The 20,551-nt window shown below is 43.8% G+C and overlaps 1 protein-coding gene across 6 annotated transcripts in view; it reads right to left on the bottom strand.

The window, feature by feature from the left end:
• Positions 1 to 20,551, bottom strand: part of DYM (dymeclin) — a 372,541-nt gene that overhangs the window by 74,710 nt on the left and 277,280 nt on the right. The gene's annotated exons all lie outside the window — the stretch shown is intronic.

The following is a 20,551-nucleotide window of genomic DNA, read 5'->3' as shown; positions in this document are numbered from 1 at the left end:
GGGCGGGGCGTGCTTCCCATCTGCTGGTTCACTCTCCAAATGCCTGCAGTGGCTAGGGCTGGGCCAAGCCTAAACTGGGAGCTGCAAACTCAGTCCAGGCCACATGGGTGTCAGGGACCCAGGCACTCTGATACTGGATGCAAGCATCCCTATTGGTGTCTCAACTGCTGGGCTAAATGCTCGCCTCAAGAACTGATTGTTAAAGCAAAGATGGTAGAAATGGTAGAGTATATGTAAAATATAACATTCGCCTACTAATGGACGTTCGAGTTAGGATTTGTATTCAGTTTCCTTGCTTCTATGAACAAGACTTGCTGCCATCCTGCAGATCTGTTACACGTGGGTCCTTGGATCTCTCTGGGACAGATTCCAGAAGAGGGACTGCTGAAAGGCTCTGTGCGTCATGTTGACAGACACTGCCAGACTGCTGTGTAAACAGCCACGACAACACTTTTATACTGGCAATGCAGGGGAACGCTTGCCCCCCTTACCCCACCATCACCAGGTACAAATGTTCTTTCAGAAATCTGCTGCCTGGGGACCAGCACTGTGGCATAGTAGGTAAAAGCCGTCACCTGCGATGCCAGCATCCCAAATGGGCACTGGTTCGAGTCCCAGTAGATCTTCTTCCAATCCAGCCCTCTGTTAATGTGCCTGGGAAAGTAGCAGAAGGTAGCCCAAGTGCTTGAGCCCCTGCACCCAAGTGGGGGGACCCAGAAGAAGCGCCTGGCTCCTTTTTTGGCCTGGCCCAGCTCTGGCCAAGGCAGCCATTTGGGTAGTAAACCAGTGAATGGAAGACCTCTGTCTCCATCTCTCTGTAAACTCTGCCTTTCAAATAAATAAATAAACCTAAAAAAAAAAAAAAAAAAAAAAAAAAAAAAAAAAAAAAAAAAAAAAAAAGGTCTGCTGCCTGACACACACACAGTGGTGCTTTCCCTGACCGGCTGGCAGATCCAGGCGTTTTCTCATTTGCTGCCATCTGGGCTCATCTGCACATGCGTGAGCAGATTCTTCATATTCTCTTTACCAACTTTTTTAAAAAATGAGTTGTCTTCTGTATTGGTCAGCTTTTTATTAATTCAACTAGAATACCTGAGAGAAGCTTCTTGGGAAGAAGGAGGTTTACTTCTGCTTACAGATGGGAGTTCTCGGTTCACGACTGGGCGGTCCCATTCGCCTGGCCTCTGGTGGAGGCCAGCAAAGGCAGAACGCGTGGGAGGAGCCAGGGAGCTCGCGTAGAGGACAGGCCAGTTGGCTTACGTCACCAACCCTCTCTCTGCCTGCGAAGGGGGACCCCTGGGCACCTAAGACCTCCCCTGGCCCCACCTCCTAGCTGCCATAATGAGGTCAGGGTTCTGCCGTAATCACCAACCAGTAGGATTAACCCGTTCCCTGCTCATTTAAGACTCTGGGGCTTGAACATGTGCAGGAAGCAGGATCCAAGTCCTCTTTAGCCCGAACACATCTCCCTATCGAGCTTTTTGAGATTATTTTTTTTGAATAGCTGCCCCTTTTGTCTACATTGTCACAATTATTTAGAATATTCTTGTAGAGTTTCAAGAACCTGTGTTTATAGTCATTCTCTTCTTCTCACTCCTTAAATTTTTTTTTTTTGCTTTCTCTTATTTTCCAAGATAAAACTTACCACAGGCTTAACTGTTCTATTAGATTTTCAAAGAACCAGATTTTGCTTTTGTTAATTTTTCTCATGATTCCTAAGTTTCTCATTTCATTAATCTGGTCTTATTTTCATTATTTGGCAATTAGTATTTATTTTCAGTTTTTCTTCTTTTTCTAATATCAGTACTTGAGGCTCAATACTTACAGTCTGCAGGCTGGACATACAGTACTATTGGTTACCTATTGCAGCATATAAACTAACCCCAAACACAATGTCTTTAACAACAATATTTAGGATGTGGCTGAACTGGGTACCTCTGGCTTCTGGCACCCAGCAGGGCTGCAGTCAAAGTGCAGACAGGCTTACAGTCAACACCAGACTTGGTTCAGGGTAAGAGTCACATCCAAGATGGCTCCCATGTTTGCTGGCCTCAGGTTCTCACTGGCTCCTGGCGGGGACAATACTTCCTTATCTTTTCAGAGGGCAATCCACAACACAGCGGCTGGCTTCCTCGAGAGTGAATTAGTTGAGGAGAGAAAGGGTGCCCAATCAGAAGGCAGAGTCACTACATAATCGGACGTGAGGCGAGACTCCTACAGCTTTTGTTCTGTTGTTTGTTGGAGCAAGGCAGTAAATGCAGCCCGCACTCAGGGGACAGATTATGCAAAGTCATAAACACAGGAGGCAGGGCTCACCGGGAGGCTGTCTTCTGTGAGTATGATCATGTGGCCTGGTTCTACAGACTTAGAAATACCTGAGTTGACTGTTTAGTTGGCAGGTTTTTAAAACATGCTGAACTGCGATTAGCAAATGTGGCCTCTTCTGCTCCTCTATCCACTGCCTGAGCAAGACCCAAGAAGTTAACAGACTTTCTCTCCTCCTTGAACAGCAACCTCTGACCCCACTCTTCTTCTGTGCTTTGTTGTAGTTGCTTAAACTTCTAAATTTTATCTTGAGGGGCCGGTGCTGTGGTGCAACGGGTTAACGCCCTGGCCTGAAGCGCAGGCATCCCATATGGGCGCCAGTTCTAGTCCCGGCTGCTCCACTTCCGATCCAGCTCTCTGCTATGGCCTGGGAAAGCAGTAGAAGATGGCCCAAGTCCTTGGGCCCCTGCACCCATATGGGAGACCTGGAAGAAGCTCCTGGCTCCTGCCTTCTGATCGGCTCAGCTCTGGCTACTGCAGCCATTTGGAGAGTGAACCAATGGATGGAAGACCTCTCTCTCTGTCTCTACCTCTCTCTGGAACTGTCTTTCAAATAAATAAAATAACTCTTTAAAAAAAAAGAGAACAAACAATGAGATAGTATGGTTACTTCAGAAATGTAAGTCAAAATATTACCTTCCTATAGAACTTTATGTCCACAAATATTTCACTTGTCCATTTATGTTAGGCGTTAAGGCCTGATATATTAAACTTACTGCTATAGTTCTGATTTCGTCTGGATTGTGCCCCAAGGGTTCATGTGTCAGAAGCTCAGTGTCCAGTGGGCAGTGTGAGAGGTGGTGGGAGTTGGATGAGTCCTGGGAGCACTGCCCTTGGAAGGGATTAAGGTCACTGTCTTCAGACCAGGAGTCTCCCTGATTTCCTATCTCACCACAGGATCTCTCCTTCCTGCCACTCTGGTACCATCAGCTCTGAGGCCAACGCCAGAGCTGAGCTGATGTGAATGTCATACCCTTGAACCTTAACAACTGTGAGTTAGTAAACCTCTCTGCTTGATAAGGTTACACAGTCTCAGGTGTTTCATTATAATAACATAAGGGATTGAGACACATTTCAAGGCCGGCGCCGTGGCTCACTAGGCTAATCCTCCGCCTTACGGCGCCAGCACACTGGATTCTAGTCCCGGTCGGGGCGCCGGATTCTGTCCCGGTTGCCCCTCTTCCAGGCCAGCTCTCTGCTGTGGCCCAGGAGTGCAGTGGAGGATGGCCCAAGTACTTGGGCCCTGCACCCCATGGGAGACCAGGAGAAGCACCTGGCTCCTGCCATCGGATCAGCGCGGTGCCCCGGCCGTAGCGCGCAGGCCGCAGCGGCCATTGGAGGGTGAACCAACAGCAAAGGAAGACCTTTCTCTCTGTCTCTCTCTCTCACTGTCCAATCTGCCTGTCCAAAAAAAAAAAAAAAAAAAAAAGAGAGAGAGACACATTTCAGAAATTATTTATCTGTGCATAGCTTGTCATTTCTGCTTTCAAAAACACTAAGAGCTTATTCTCAATGTTTAAATAAGCAATCTGTTAAAATGATCAGAGTGAAACACTCAACCCCAACTGGGTCTTGCTCATTTAAACCCAAGCTAAAATATTGACGACTTATTTTATTGCCAAGTGGGGGAAAACACTAGCAGCTTTACACTAGTGAGTATGTTATACATTGGTTTCCATTTGGTATCAATCCCAATGGAAGGCTCTTTAAGAGTTATCCTAACCCTCATATTCAAAGGAGTTACTGGGGAGCCAGGGCTATGACTTTCCAATAAGTAAATCTTTTTTAAAAAACTATTACGAAAGTAGAAATAAGAAATTCAACATAAATTAGAAGTTAAAAATAATTTTTAAAATATTTATTTAAAAGGCAGGAAACACAGAGAGAGAGAGGGGAGAGAGAGAGAGGGAGGGAGGGAGGGAGAGAGAGATAGAAGGAGTGAGGGAGGAAGTGAGAGAGAGAGAGAGGGAGGGAGCATGACTGGTGCTGTGGCGTAGTGGGCTAAGCTGCCACCTGTGGTGCCAGCGTCCCATTCAGGCACTGTTCATGTCCCGGCTGCTGTACGTCTGATCCAGCTCTCTGCTGTGGCCTGGGAAGGCAGTGGAGGATGGCCCGAGTCCTTGGGGCCCTGCGCCTGCATGGGAGACCTGGAGGAGGCTCCTGGCTCCTGGCTTCGGATCAGCGCAGCTCCAGCAATTGCAGGCAATCTGGGGAGTGAACCAGTGATGGAAGACTTTTCTCTGTCTTTTCCGCTGTCTGTAACTCTACCTCTCAAATAAATAAATAAAAATTCTTTTTTTTAAAAAAGAGAAATTAACATAAGCATGAATCTGGAGAGTTTTGTGAAAGTTACAGAATCATCCAAATCTCAGTATTTGAACAGACCTAAAAGGCAACATAATCTAATCATTTTTTGGGTTTCAGAATTTCAGTACTGAATACTACTTAGTATTTTCTTATGAACTTTAAATGAAGTAGTAATAGTAAAGTCCTTAACACAGTGTGTAGCACATGGTAAGTCCCATGTGAGTGCTTTTTAAAAATAAATGCAAATTTATTGTTCAAGTATTTCAAAGGAAAAATCACTTTAATTTTAGACAGACATCAGTACAAAAAGAACAACAATAAAAGTTCCTTCCAAACTTGCTAACTCAATACAGTTACTATAAATGCAAAGAAACCACACTTAGATATATGTCCAAATTTCTACTTTTATTAATTTATAAAATTGGTCCTGGGGCTGGTTCTGAGGTGTAGCAGGTAAAGCCGCCGCCTGCAGTGCCGGCATCCCATATGGGCACTGGTTCTAGTCCCGGCTGCTCCTCTTACAATTCAGCTCTCTGCTATGTCCTGGCAAAGCAGTAGAAGATGGCCCAAGTCCCTGGGCCCCTGCACCCGCATGGGAGACCTGGAGGAAGTTCCTGGCTCCTGACTTCAGATCGGCTCAGCTCCAGCCATTGTGGCCATTTGGGGAGTAAACCAGCAGATGGAAAATCTCTCTCTCTCTCTCTCTCTTCATCTCTATCTCTCTAACTCTTTCAAATAAATAAAAATAAATCTTTAAGAAAAGTGGTCCTTTAGGGGACAGTGTATACAGAGATAAACATATATCTATAGAATAAAATATGGTTTGATTAAAAATATGCTTTTAAGAATCTTCCATGCTATCTGGCTAAAAAGCCCATGAGAGTATTTCAGGCATGGAAAGCCAAGACACTGACAAAAAATGATCTAAATGAAAGATCTCTGTGAGTGAGATCCCGGTGGAAAGAAGCATCAAAGAAGGAGGTACCTTTCTCTGAAGGGAGGAGAGAACTTCCACATTGATTATGGCTTCGTCTAACTAAGGTTGGGGTTTGTGAACTCAAGAGGCTTCCACAGCCTTGGCAGCTCATGATAGAGCCCCAGGTGATTACTGACGTCATAAATAAGAGTGTCAACTGTTAAATCAACAACAGGAGTCGCTGTGTACTTACTCCCCATGTAGGACCTCTGTCCTTATTGTGTTGTACTATGCAAATTAACAGTAAAACTAGTCTTCAAATAGTACTTTATACTCTGTGTGTCTGCAAACTGTTGAAATCTTTACTTAGTATAGAGTTGATCTTCTGTATATAAAGATAATAAAAAATGAATCTTAATGAAGAATGAGTAGGAGATGGGATGGTTTGCGGGTGAGAGGGTGGCTATGGAGGGGAAGAACCACTATAATCCAGAAGTTGTACTTTCAAAATTTATATTTATTAAATAAAAGTTTTCTAAAAAAACAAACCAAAACCAAACAAGAAAAGAGTCTCCCATGCTTCTCCCGTACTGTACTGAGGATGCTTTGTCAGAGACACAGTATGAGTGGCTCATGGCCACAGCAGAGCGCGCCGAGGCTGCTGTGCCCTCTCTGTTCCTGGTGTTTTCTCTTAGTGCGTTCGGCTTCCACCCCAGGAACGGATTCCAGACCAAACAGTCTCTCTCCTCAAACAGAATTTCAATGTAAAAACAAGCATCCTTAGAAGACGATCCCCATTTTCCCGTGTTTCTGATAGTTCATACATGTTTGGAAAGAAAGCCCGACACATTCTATGCTAAGTAGTGATTTAATATCACATAGACAAGCTGCCAGTTGTGGGAATATTGTATACCCTGTTAATAGCGCTCAGTTGCCTCTCATTCTATAAACTTCCTTTTCCTTTTAAGAGGGAATTTATGCAGTCCAAGAGTTTCAAATCATTTATTTTTAGTTTCCTTAAGAGAAGCATATGTATCTTGTTTGTATTAGTTTTGGGGGGATTCCAAGAAAGTTGTCTAAATTTCCTGCATTTTCAGCAGAAAATAAAACCTTCAACAAAATTAATGGGGCTGTGCCAGAGTGGGGGGAAGAAGAGGGAGGAAATGCATGGGCAAGGCTCTTTTAAAGTTAAATGGCCTTCAAAGGCCAGCCTGGGTGACAGACTTGCTATCTTTGCGTTGTTAACTCACTGGCACACAGACTGAAAAGCTTTGTGAGCCTGTCGTTTTAGCCAGAACTGGGTTTGTCCCCAAACACTGAGCTACTGATAGAAAGAGCTGGCTGTGCATTAAACACAAATTCACAGCCGCATCCTAAACGCTGTGAGCCAACAAGACGCTGGGTACCGAAATCACGTGACGGGAGGGAGGGTTGGGGAGAGCAGCTGCCGTGTCACCCTTCTCACGTGGGAGTGGAAAACCCCGTGCCCGTCATCTTCGTGCCTTGGGCCCGGCTTCAGCGTGGCCCCTGAGCCTAAACTGAGCCTGGGAGGTCATTATTTGAAGCCCACTGCTGGGATGGCACTGGTGGCAAGTGGGCAAGGTGACGGTGACCGCTGGGGGACACAGGTTGCCTTCACCTGTTTTTCCACAGCTGGAAAATAGGCAGAGGACTCAGAATACAGGACTGTTCTGACTGAAATCCAGCTGAACTGCACTCCCCAGCGAGCAGATTCCCTTAGCAGGCCAGAGTGGATCCTGGCACAGCACGCACCAGGGCGGTGGTTTTACTCTTAAATTTTTTTAAACTTTTATTTAGTAAATATAAATTTCCAAAGTACAGTTTATAGATTACAATGGCTTCCCCTCCCATAACTTCCCTCCCACCTGCAACCCTCCTCTCTCCCACTCCCTCTCTCATTCCATTCACATCAAGATTCATTTTCAATTCTCTTTATATACAAAAGATCAATTTAGTATATAAGTAAATATTTCATCAGTTTGCACCCACACAGAACATAAAGTGTAAAATACTGTTTGAGTACTAGTTATAGCATTAATTCACATTGAACAATACATTAAGGACAGAGATCCTACATGAGGAGTAAGTGCACAGTGACTCCTGTTGTTGACTTAACAAATTGACACTCTTGTTTAAGGCGTCAGTAATCTCCCTAGGCTCTAGTCATGAGTTGCCAAGGCTATGGAAGCCTTTTGAGTTCGCTGACTTTGATCTTATTTCGACAAGGTCATAGTCAAAGTGGAAGTTCTCTCCTCCCCTCAGAGAAAGGTACCTCCTTCTTTGATGGCCCTGTTCTTTCTACTGGGATCTCACTCGCAAAGATCTTTCATTTAGGTCCTCTTTTATATATATATATTTTATTGTAACAATTAGAGTTCCTTTTATTATTATTCAAACATATTGGCATGTTACAAAAAGAAACACCTATATACATAAAATAGCTACATATAAAAAGCAAAATCGGAGGAAAATAGCACCCTCAGAACATGTGCCACCCCCACAGCTTTTTTCAGTGGCTCTGACTTTCTACTGAGGCCTCCTCTCATTCCAACTGGAGGTCCAAGAGTCCTAGTCCAGCGCCGCCTCTGCCGAGAATTAGCTCTGTGACACGTGGTGAAGCCACTGGAGTTACAGCTCTTCTAGTTGCAAAGATAAGTGTTTAGCTGCTGTTTACACGTCTGTCTGGGTTTGGCGTTGTGGTGCAGCAGGTGAAGCTGCACTACACGGAGTGCAATACACCTACAAAGTAGCAGGTGACAGAGGGCCCAGACGGAGCTCTGGGCTCTTGGCTTTGGCCTGGTTCAGAACTGGCTGTTCGGGCCATTTTGGGAGTCAACCAATGGATAGAAGCTCTCTCTCACATCAATAAACAAATCTTAAAAATCTACTTTTAAAAATTCTATTCTCATCTGAGCATCTATAAAGAATGTAAAAAATACTGAATTTAGAAAGCAAATACCATCAGAGCAATATACAATGTAATTAATCTAGAAAAATCTATAGGGTGACCTCAAACGTCAGTAAAATTCAGTTTAGTTTTGATTAGCCTGCTACTTTGAATAGTCACCATTGTTTTTTAAATGTTTATTTTTAATTGAAAGGCAGGGAGGGCGGGAGGGAAGGGAGGTGAGAGAGAGAGAGATATCTTTCCATTGCTGGTTCACTCTCCAAATGCCTACAACACCCAGGTTTGCAAATGGCAAGCCAAAGCCAGGAGAGCCCAGAACTCTATCCAGGTCTCCCACGTGGATGGCAGGCACCCAAGCACTGAGCCATCTTCTGCTGCTTCCCAGGATGCAGTAACAAGAAGCTGAATCATATTCTCTAATACGGAATGCAGGCACCCCAAGCAGTGACTTAACCTGCCAAGCCACGACACCCTCCCACTGTTGGTTTTTAGAAAGGTAAAAAAACCATTTAGCAACTTTTGAGAGTAAAAAAGTACAAGACTGAGGGCCTAGTGCCATGGCGCAGTAGGTTAATCCTCTGCCTGCGGTGCCAGCATCCCATATAGGTGCCAGTTCTAGTCCCGGCATCTCCTCTTCCAAACCAGCTCTCTGCTGTGGCCTGGGAAAGCAGTAGAAGATGGCTCAAGTGCTTGGGCCCCTGCACCCATGTAGGAGACCAGGAAGAAGCCCTTGGCTTCTGGCTTCGGACTGGCGCAGCTTCGGCAGTTGCAGCCATTTGGGGAATGAACCAGTGGATGGAAGACCTTTCTCTGTCTCTCCCTCTCGCTGTAACTCTACCTCTCAAATAAAATAAACAAAATCTTAAAAAAAGGTATAAGACTGAATTCCAAAATAATAATTCTCTAAATCAAGGAATCTACTGATTCTTCTGTCTAATGTATGCTAATTATATCTGACACTAATACAAAGAAGAGAAATCAACTGTAAACTTGTGTGTCTTGGATCTTACATTGACTTAAGGGATCTCTGATGTTTGGTGCCCTTTTCCTTCTTCCTTGGGCACAGGAGTGCAGCAGTCGCAAGCCAGTAGAGAGAAGGTCTAGACCAAGTTCTAGTCCCAGTTTTGCTACATACATAGCAAGTCACTTTCATGGGCTAAAATGTAACACAAACAGGCTCTCTGGAGTGCTGTGCAGAAGCACCACAAGGCAGCTGGCCTCCAGCCCCTGTTTAGGATGTGGACAATAATAACGAATGCCCCCTTGACCCTAACAATGAGAAAAAGTCTGATAATCTAATAAGGTGTAAGTTTTTGCGGACCCATCAGAGATTGATTTGCAGGGCAACCAAGTGGCATGACTTCCAAGAGGGCCAAGCTACTCTCAGGGGAGAAGGAAGACAAGACACAAGCACTGAAGTGGGTTAGGAGAACGCTGCTCAAATTCCAACTCCTCATAAAGGTTAAGTGCAGAGGGCTGTGTCAGGCTGGAGCCCCAGATGGAGTGGCACTGATGCTCTCTTGACAGCATTTTTCCACTGGCTTCCACCAGGTACTCATGAGGTATGGGGAAGGAGCCACACTCACCTGCTTCCCCGACCTTTGACTCATGCTACCCAATAGCCTTAAGTTGCTGGGGCAATAAACCCTCTTGGCCGACAGTATAGACAAATTTCCATTGCTCCTAGGGGAGAAGTAAAAACATCATCTGTCTGCCTCTCAATAAGAGGTAAGACACAGGCTGGTGGAGGGCCAGCAGCAAAGATAAATTCTAACACTGGGGTTTGAGCAGGAAGCCAGACCATGCTCAGGACCCTACACATATACCAACCCCACTCAGAGATCTGCTACCATCAAGGAAAGAAAGCCCTACCTCTAAGGCCCGAGTGTACAGCGAGGTTCCCCCAAATTGAGGCTACACAAGGACAGCAGGGACCCCCTGTTGCCAACCCCACTGCAGTGACTGCTGAAAGCAGAGAGCAGTAAAGAAACACCAGAAAGAACCCTCTGCCATCCCAGGCCCCAGTCCTTAAGAATAAAGTAGCAACTGCTCAGGGAATTTGAAGCTGGTGGTACAATGAAGATCCAAAACTGAAATTCATTCAAGTCCTGCCTGGAATGAATGAACTCCACATGAAAAGCCTAACTGTAAAGGTGTGCTCATTTAGAGACATACAATTTGCATTCAACCCTACTATCCTATACACAATGTCTAGCATTCAGTAGAAAATAATGACACACAGAAAAGAAATCATATAGTCTTTAAGTACAATGGACTATATGACTTGGTAGACAGGTGCTAGGGCAGTGGTGATCCAGTCATATCTGTGCCCTGTGCCAAGTAAACACATTGTGCTGTGGGAACACCTGTAGTAGGGCAGGGGTTGGTTTAGGGTGGAGGGTACAGCACAGTGGTTCGGAACATAAGCTCTGGAGTTGGACTGGATTTGAATCCCAGCTTTAGCATACCCTTGCTATGTGTTCTTGGGCAATTCACTGAACTGCTGAGCCTCAACTTTCCTTTATGATAAATGAGATTACCATCTATTTTCTAGAATGTCAGCATGAAGTAACATCATATATTTAAAAATATCTGCAGTCTTGCCCAGCAGAAAAAAGTTTTCGTTACTTATTATGAATTATAATTACTTATTTTTTAAAAGATTTATTTATTTATTTCAAAGTCAGAATTACACACAGAGAGAAGGAGGGGCAGAGAGAGAGAGAGAGAGAGAGGTCTTCCATCCTCTGGTTCACTCCCCAACTGGCCACAACAGCTGGGGCTGCGCCAATCCAAAGCCAGGAGCTTATTCTCAGTCTCCCACGCAGGTGCAGGGGCCCAAGGACCTAGGCCATCTTCCACTGCTTTTCCAGGCCAGAGCTGGATCGGAAGTGGAGCAGCTGGGACTCGAACCGGCGCCCATATGGGATGCGGGCACTGCAGGCGGCGGCTTTATCCACCATGCCACAGTGCCGGCCCCTGAATTATAATTACTTATGATGAATAGGCAGAGACCTGTGTAAGAGTTGGTGGAAGAGGTGACAAGGCACCGCAGCTCACTAGGCTAATCCTCCGCCTTGCGGCGCCAGCACACCGGGTTCTAGTCCCGGTTGGGGCGCCGGATTCTGTCCCGGTTGCCCCTCTTCCAGGCCAGCTCTCTGCTGTGGCCCAGGAGTGCAGTGGAGGATGGCCCAAGTCCTTGGGCCCTGCACCCCATGGGAAACCAGGAGAAGCACCTGGCTCCTGCCATCGGATCAGCGTGGTGCGCCGGCCGCAGCAGCCATTGGAGGGTGAACCAACGGCAAAGGAAGACCTTTCTCTCTCACTGTCCACTCTGCCTGTCAGAAAAAAAAAAAAAAAAAAAAAAAAAAAAGAGGTGACAAGAGAGAGGCAAGGGCACATACATATAGCTTAACAGGGAAACAGAACGTGCCATGCTCATGCAGTCTGGCTTAAATAGCAAATGCAAGGGACTTTTAATAAGAGGCAAAACTAGGCCAAGCAGGCCTCAGAGGTCAAGTCAGATGAGCTCAGAACTTCATCTTTAGTGTAAAAAGAACCTTTGGCTCCTTCTAGCTGTGAAACACCCAAGCAATTTAAGCACACACAGACACACACAGACAGATACACACACACACACACTCACTCTCTCTTTCTCGCACATACACATACATACATACACTTTCTCTCTCTCTCTCACACTCACACACTCACACACACACACACACACACACACCCTTCTGGCTAAAAAAGCCGCACTAGAGAACTTCAGCCAGCTCCAGGAGAAGAGAGGTCCCGAGATGTCCAGACACACCTCCTGAAACGCCACTGAGGCAGAGATCCAGCTGCGTGACTCCCAAGCGCAGTGCCAGAGGCAAAAGAAAGGGAAAGGAGATGACAGAGACGGAGCTTCAGGGCAGAATGCTGAAGCTACTATCCGAAATTTGGAGAAAGAACAAGAGGAGACATTTGCTACTGGGACAACAAACAGTACAATGCTATACCAATTAAGATACCAGAAATGGTACCATATACAGATAGCAAGTGGAATAAAAAACCCAGAAATGCATTCAAGTATTAGAGAAATGTAGCAAATTATACATAACAAATTTTATGTCAGAGGGGATAAATATTCAATTACTGTCACTGTATTAACTAAAAGTTAACAGAAAAAAAGTAAAAAAAAAAAGTATTTCCAATTCATTCATTCCAACAAGAGAATTCTACAAGATTACAGATTAAAATACAAAATTACATTTTAAAAGAGAGAGGAAAATATTTTCATAATCTTGACCTGGGGTGGGATGGGGACAGCAGGGAGGCACTGCAAAGTTTGAGGGGGAAAAGCTCCCAAATCCCAGGGACCCTAAAGGAGAAGAACACATTAACTCCAAGTACATGCAAATTTACATCTTCTGAATTAAAAGAAAGTGTAAGACCAAAGAAAGCATAAGAAATCATAAAAATAAAATCCTAGATGAACAGATTAGAAAATAAAATAAAATTACTATATAATAAGTGAATGTATACATTTATTTTTATTGAAAGCAAGCAAACAATAGATAAAATGCTTTTCAGAAAAAAGAAGAAAAACAAATACGGGGCCAGCACTGTGGTACAGCAGGTTAAAGCCCCGGCCTGCAGTGCTGGCATGCCAAATGGGCGCCGGTTTGAGTCCCGGCTGCTCCACTTCCGATCCTGCTCTCTGTTATGGCCTAGGAAAGCACTAGAAGATAACCCAAGTCTTTGGGCCTCTGCACCCACGTGGGAAACCCAGAAGAAGCTCCTGGCTCCTGGCTTCAGATCAGCCTAGCTCTGGCCATTGCAGCCATTTGGAGAGTGAACCAGCGGATGGAAGATTCTCTCTCTCTGCCTTTCAAATAAATAAATACATCTTAAAAAACACACACACACACACACACACACACACAGCTTTCAATGTTTTTATTTATTTGAAATCTTTGATAATAAAATATTAGGATGAAAAACAATTAGCTCAGTGATCTCCCAAGCCACCTCCTCCCCAAGACATTGGTAGACTTCAAATTTGACTGAGTGAGAATGTGAGTGTTGGGAGGATGCTTCTAGCACAGCAGCAGGAAGTAAGCTTTAGGCATAAGGTTTACAAGGAGATTAAATTGCTGACAGCATTAAATACCACTCCATTTTATTTTTTAATTAATTAGCAAATTAAAAAAGAAAAGCAACAGTGTAAGATGCCTGTTTTGAAATTGTTAACGAGGGGCCAGCCCTGCATCACATACGGCTGTCAATTCAAGACCCGACTGCTCCACTTCCAATCCGGCTGCCTACTAATTCACCTGGGAAAGCAGCAGAAGATGGCCCAACTGCTTGTACCCCTGTAGCCACATGGGAGACCTAGATGAAGCTCCTGGCTCCTGGCTTCGGTCTGGCCCAGCCCTGGCCATTGCAGCCATTTGGGGAGTGAACCAGAGGATGGAAGACCTCTCTCTCTCTGCCTTTGCCTTTGCCTCTCCCTCTCTATAACTCTGCCTTTCAAATAAATAAATAAATCTTTTGAAAAAAATTGTTAACAAAAGCCAATTAACTTACGCTCAGGGTATTTTGATTTCAAAGACTTTCCCTATAGAAAAAATAACACTTACAATGAATGTTAACTTGATTTAGTTGTTTCTAGATTGAAATAAACAAGCCTACTTCACAGTTTAACCAAATTTAACAAAACATATCCTTGACTGACTGAAATTGACAGTGAAGTAAATGGAAAATGAGCACAGACAATGGCTTCACGACATTAACTGGGGGCTGACATGAGGACATGCAGCACTGCCCCAAGCACTAACAGCAGACACTGCGGACGTGAAGTAAGATGCTGTTCTCGTCCTTGGTCTCACACAGGCGTCATAAAATCCTGTCTAGTTCTGTAGGGCAGAAACATCCAGTAATACTTGCTTCAAGGTAAGTAGGGAATTTAACATTTTTTAAAACAAGGAAAGAAAAGCTAATGATTTTCATTTGGAAATAATTCAGCAAATGTAACTGTGAGATGCTGAACCTCCCTGAAGACACCAAAGTCTGTTTTCATGGCTTCTAATCAGGAGCAATTATTCTGTATATTAAAGTTCCCCAGATTTATGGGAAACACTGTAGCACAGTAGTTAACAGCCCTGGTTCTTTGGTCAAGCTGACTTGCCTTTGAGTTTCTGTTCTATTTTATGGTTATGGGATCTTGGGCAAAATTCTAAACCTGTACTTCTTTACCAGTAAAAGTGTTACCTTAGAATGGAAATGAGAAAATGGATGTAACACCTATCCTAATACCTAACACCGAGTAGAAGCTCAATAAATTGTTACTAGAGAAAGCAACAGTAATATCAAACTTTTGCATTAGCTATAGATGTACCTAGGCGGCCCAACATTAACAACTAACTTTTTCTGATTTGTATCTAATGTTTACTTATCGAGAAGGGCTCCCATGACATTGGAATCTGAATTTTATAACATGTGCATTACCAATGAAATACTCTAACCTGTGATCTGAGCTCTTTAAGCAATGCTACTGTTGGGACTGGTACTGTGGCACACCGGATTAAGCCACCACCTATGACGCCGGCATCCCACGTGGGTGCTGATTTGAGTCCTGGCTACTTCTTTTCTGATTTGGCTCCCTGCTAATGCACCTGGGAAAGCAGCAGAGGACGGCCCCCATGCTGAGGCCCCCTCTGTGGGAAACCTGGAAGAAGCTCCAGGCTCCTGGATTCTGACTGGCCCAGCTCTGGATGTTGCAGCCATTTCGGGAATGAACCAGCAGATGGAAGATCTTTCTTTGTCTCCTCCTCTTTCTCTGTAACTCTGCCTTTCAAATAAATAAATTTTTTAAAAAATTTTCCAATTGCTTAAAAAAATTGCTACTGTTATCCTAAGTGGGTTAATCTCTTTAGGAAGTACTACATTAAAACATACACCAAGTACCACTATAATCCAAAAGCTGTACCTATGAAATTTATATTAAATAAAAGCTTTCTAAAAAAATACACCAGGTCTAATCCTGAAATATACCAACACCTGATTAAGACAGTTTGATTTGAAACCTGCTGTATTATAATTATATTCCATAATAATGACCGAAAGTTGTAGTTATGGCTGCCTAATGAATGGGACCAATGCCTATATTTTCTCCAAAGAACAATTCCGTCAAGGTCAATGGCAGTGAGTGTGACTCAGTTTGGAGCCAAAGTTAGAGCAAGAGATCACGGAAACTGCCTATTGGCAGCAATTACCAGCCAGAAATTAGGGAGGTATTCTTGTATTAAATTTCCAAGTTATTTCTTGTGGCAGAGCTTACTTTAAAAGCAGTTTGAAGGTCCTTAGAGTAATGAGAAATACTGATGACAGTAGGAGATACTATAGGATGTCTTCAGGGAAGGAGGGAGGGAGGGAGGGAAATATGGTTATCTTCTTAGAATCGTATCTATGGGGGCCAGTGCTGTGGTGTAGCAGCTAAAGCCACTGCCTGCAGTGCCAGCTTCCCATGTAGCTGCTGGTTTGAGTCTCAGCCCTCCACTTCTGATCCAGCTCCCTGGTAATGTGCCTAGGAAAGCAGTCGAAGTTGGTCCAAGTCCTTGGGCCCCTGCACCCATGTAGGAGACCCAGAAGAAGCTTCCGGCTCCTGGCTTTGGATTGGCCCAGCTCTGGCCGTTGCAGCCATTTGAGGAGTAAACCAGTGGATAGAAGACCTCTCTCTCTCTTCCTCTCTGTAGTCTACCTTCCAAATAAATAAATCTTTAAAAATTGTCTTAAAAAAGAATTGTCTCTATTAAATACATGAAATCTGTTCTCTTTATATTAATAAATAATTCTTTAAAAGATGTCTTTGGGGCTCGCAGCAGGTTAATGCCCTGGCCTGAAGCACCGGCATCCCATATGGGCAAGGTTCTAGTCCTGGCTGCTATGGCCTGGGAAAGCAGTAGAAGATGGCCCAAGTCCTTGGGTCCCTGCACCCACGTGGGAGACCTGGAGGAAGCTCCTGGTTTCAGATCAGTGTAGCTCCAGCCATTGCGGCCAACTGGGGAGTGAACCATCGGATGGAAGACCCCTCTCTCTACCTCTCCTTCTCTCTCTGTGTAACTCTGACTTTCGAATAAATAAACAAAATCTTTAGAAAAAATACGTCCTCATTCAAAATTTCATTGGACTTATATTTTCAAAGCCTCAAAGGTACTTTCTTTTTTTTTAATTTTCAATTATCTTTATATACAGAAGATCAATTTAGCATATATTAAGTAAAGATTTCAACAGTTTGCACCCACACAGAAACACAGAGTGTAAAATACTATTTGAGTACTAGTTATAGCATTAATTAAACACCTAAGAGTAACTGTGTATTAATTGCAGAGTTCAACCAATAGTTTTAAGTAGAACATAAAAAATACTAAAAGGGTAAAGTATTAAGTTCTTTTTTTTCTTTTTCTTTTGTTTGTTATATAGTTTTTTTTATTTAATAAATGTGAATTTACAAAGTGCAACTTGTGTATTGTTGTGGCTTCCCCCCCCTGCAACCTCCCTCCCTCCTGTGGCCCTCCCCTCTCCCACTCCCTCTCCCATCCCGCCCTTCATCACGTTTCATTTTCAATTACCTTCATATACTGAAGATCAACTTAGTATATACTAAGCAAGGATTTCAACAGGCTGCACTCACACAACCGCACAAGGTATAGGGTATTGTTCAACTAGTAGTGTTGTTTTTAAGTTTCATAGTAGAACACATTAAGGACAGAGATCCTACGTGGGGAGCATGTACCCAGTGACTCCCGTTGTTGATTTAACAATCGGCACTCTTATTTATGGTGTCAGCAATCACCCGAGGCTCTTGCCATGAGCTGTCTAGGCTATGGAAGCCCCTTGAGTTCACCGACTCTGAACTTGTTTAGTCAAGGCCGTATCACAGTGGAGGTTCCTTCCTCCCTTCAGAGAAAGGCGCCTCTCTCCTTGATGGCCTGTTCCTTCTGCTGGGGTCTTGTTCACCAGGATCTTTCATTTAGATTGTTTTTTTTTTGCCACCGTGTCATGGCTTTCCACGCCTGTGAGACTCTCATGGAAAAGGTACTTTCAAAAGTATTTATATATGAAGTCTTCAAAAAGTTCATGGAAAATACATACTATGACAAAACCATGTATGAAGTTCAACATTTTTTTTGACATCAAAATAAATATCTTTTAATCTATTCTTCCATGAACTTTTAAAATATATTTTTTATTTATTTCATTCATTTGCAAGACTTAGAGACCTCCCATCTGCTTGTTGACTCCCCAAATGCCTGCAACATCTGAAGGCGGCCTGGATCGAAGCTGGGAGCTGGGAACACAATCCTGGTCTCCTATGTGAGTGGAAGAGACCCCATTACTGTACCTGCTGCCTCCCAGGGTACACAGTAAGAGGAAACTAGAAACAGGCATCATGTGATATGGGATGTGGACATCCCGAATGGTGGCATAACCACCATGCCAAACGCCCACCTCTCTGCAACCTTTTTGAAACACGCACATATATCCCAGTTTTTAACTCGTCTGTGATTACATGTTTATAAGACACAAATTTTTCATTCTTGGTATTCTGTTTTTGTGTTTTTATGATATGAAATCAGGTTGGGGGTGGGACTTGCTTTGTTTAGCATTTCTCAGTGCCTGACTGAAAGGGTGGACTAAGGATCCTCGCCTGGCCATCAGTGAGGTCAGGCGCTGGGGCTGCCTGTCACTCTGCCATGGTGCAGCTTCTCTGGGAGAAACACAGGCCTCATTTTTATTCTCCTCACATTTTTCCAGGGAAGAAATTTTTTTAGAAACAGCTATCAATATGTAAAAGATAAAAACAAAACAGGAAACAAAAACAGAAGCAAGTCAATCTAGCATGAGAAGAAGCTCCTTTTGAAGTAAAGAAAAAGGTACCGCCAGGTATCAATGCAGAGATGCAGAAAAAGACTATCAAAGGGGGACCCCAGTCAAGATTTAGTTGGTAAGAAAGAATGTGACCTCCCCCCATCTCCTCCTTCCTTCTCCTAAAACTTCTTTAGTCTACTTGTCTCACCTGGGGGACAAGGAAGAGATTCTGATATGAGGAAGAAATGAAACTCAAGTAAGAGACACTTTACGGTCACGAGAACACGGTAAGAAAACTCAGATACTTGTACCAACGGCAACGAAGCTAAAATGCACTTGACAGCATTTCTCATCAAAATATGACGACTGTACAAAGGATGTAGATAATGAAGATACAGTTTCTTTTACACTACAGGGACCATCTAGATATTTCTTATGAATTCTTATTATCCACTACCAGAATGCACTGTCACACATGCCTCTGCCGGGACCCGATGACACGAAACACCTCCTTGTCCCTACCTCACGCAGACGGCGCCACGGAGGAGTGAATGAGTTAAGCAAGGCTCTCGGACTGGCCTGGCGCTGGGTAGATAGCACCAACCACACCCTGGTCAAATGCAGAGAACTCAGTTCTAGATCTGACTTTGCAAAACAGTTGCTCCTGAGTTTAAACAACTGCTTCAATCGCTCTGTGTGGCACCGCCTTTCTTGGTGAATAGAAGCAGCCTGCTTGATAGCTTTGTGAAGTTATGAGGACTGACTGATTCGAAACGGACTCCTTAACTATAAGTACTACAGAAATGTGTAATCAACTGTGTCAAAAAAATCCCCCTGAAATTTTGCCTCTGATTCTGGAAATCCTGCCATTCTCCACTTTTGTTTGAATATTTACAGCAATAAGGTTAGATCATTTAGCATCAGGTAAAGGAAGTGGCCAAATTCTCTTTGGTCAGCTGTCCTGTAAGCTTGCAAACAACAAACAGGAAGTTACTTTTGTCTCATTAAAGGCAAACCGTATGTTCCTAAGATCCAAAGTCAGAGATGTTTTAGGCACCCAGCAGCCCTGGTGGCACAGACTGTATACCTACACCGGTCACACATCAATCACGAGACGGGGCAGCAGGCGGGCTTTGGCAGTGGGTATCACTCATTTATCTTTGGCAAGGACCTAAATATGCACAGGGGCAATTATAGACGTCTCTGCCACATTCCATCGATAAAGCCAATGATTGATTAAAACTTTCCTGAATACTTTGGTTTTTACTAAGAATGGGAGTTAGGTGAACAAGAACTCTCATATATTCAAAGAACAGAAAAATGGTAGCATAAAATCAATTTCAGCAATTTCATTGCCTTCTTGATAAAACTGCCTCCGTAAGCAAAATTTTTACGAAGCAGTTTTTCTCCCTCAACATATCTGATTTAGATATAAGAAACATGTTGTGACTTTATTTGAACTAATTTACTGGTTATTATTCAACAGTCACTGCTAACTCTAACCCTTTGGTATGTCAAATAAAAGAATGATTGTAACATTCCTAATGGCCTCAATCTTATGTCAATTAAAATTCAATTCAATTGGATGAATAATCATGAATGTTGAACAAAAGGAATAAGAAAACTGAAAGACAAAGACACAAAGGGAGAAATTAAAACTGCATTAACCGCGTGCACGTGTGCTCACATGCACACACACAAGTACAAACTGCTTTTTACACAAGAGCTCAAAACAGTTGCTAACTGAACATTCCTTGTATCTTGGCTTTGATCGTACAACGCCTGCCCGGATGCTAGTAACTTACTGGCCTTCGTAGGTGTGATTCAATGCAACGAGGCAGGTGGGGAAGCTTTATTAACCCTGTCATGCAACTTAATCAATTCTCCCAATAGCTACCAATTAGCTACTGCAATATTCCCAGGTGGAATGTGTCAATCATTCAACAAACACTGAATGATTTTATGAAAAGGCAGCGTACTGGGGAGGTGCAGCTTAGAGTCCAGTCGGGGAGAACTGCGAATTGTGGGAAACGATATGAAGGTTCTGAAAAGGGATGATGAGGCAACACAACGTAGACTGAGATTTGATTAAAGAGCACAGGAGATGCCCCACTGAAGACTTCGCACTATGATGCTTTCAAGAGTGGAGCCTGGGGTGGGCGTCTGGCCCAGCGGTGAAGTGCTTGGGACAGCTGCAATCCCATATTGGAGTGCCT

This window comes from Oryctolagus cuniculus, chromosome 10, assembly GCF_051225735.1.
Source record: "Oryctolagus cuniculus isolate XC-2025 breed Fujian yellow rabbit chromosome 10, ASM5122573v1, whole genome shotgun sequence".
Lineage (NCBI taxonomy): Eukaryota > Metazoa > Chordata > Mammalia > Lagomorpha > Leporidae > Oryctolagus > Oryctolagus cuniculus.
The sequence above is the reverse complement of the archived record's forward strand: the minus strand, read 5'-3'. Positions and strand labels throughout refer to the sequence as shown.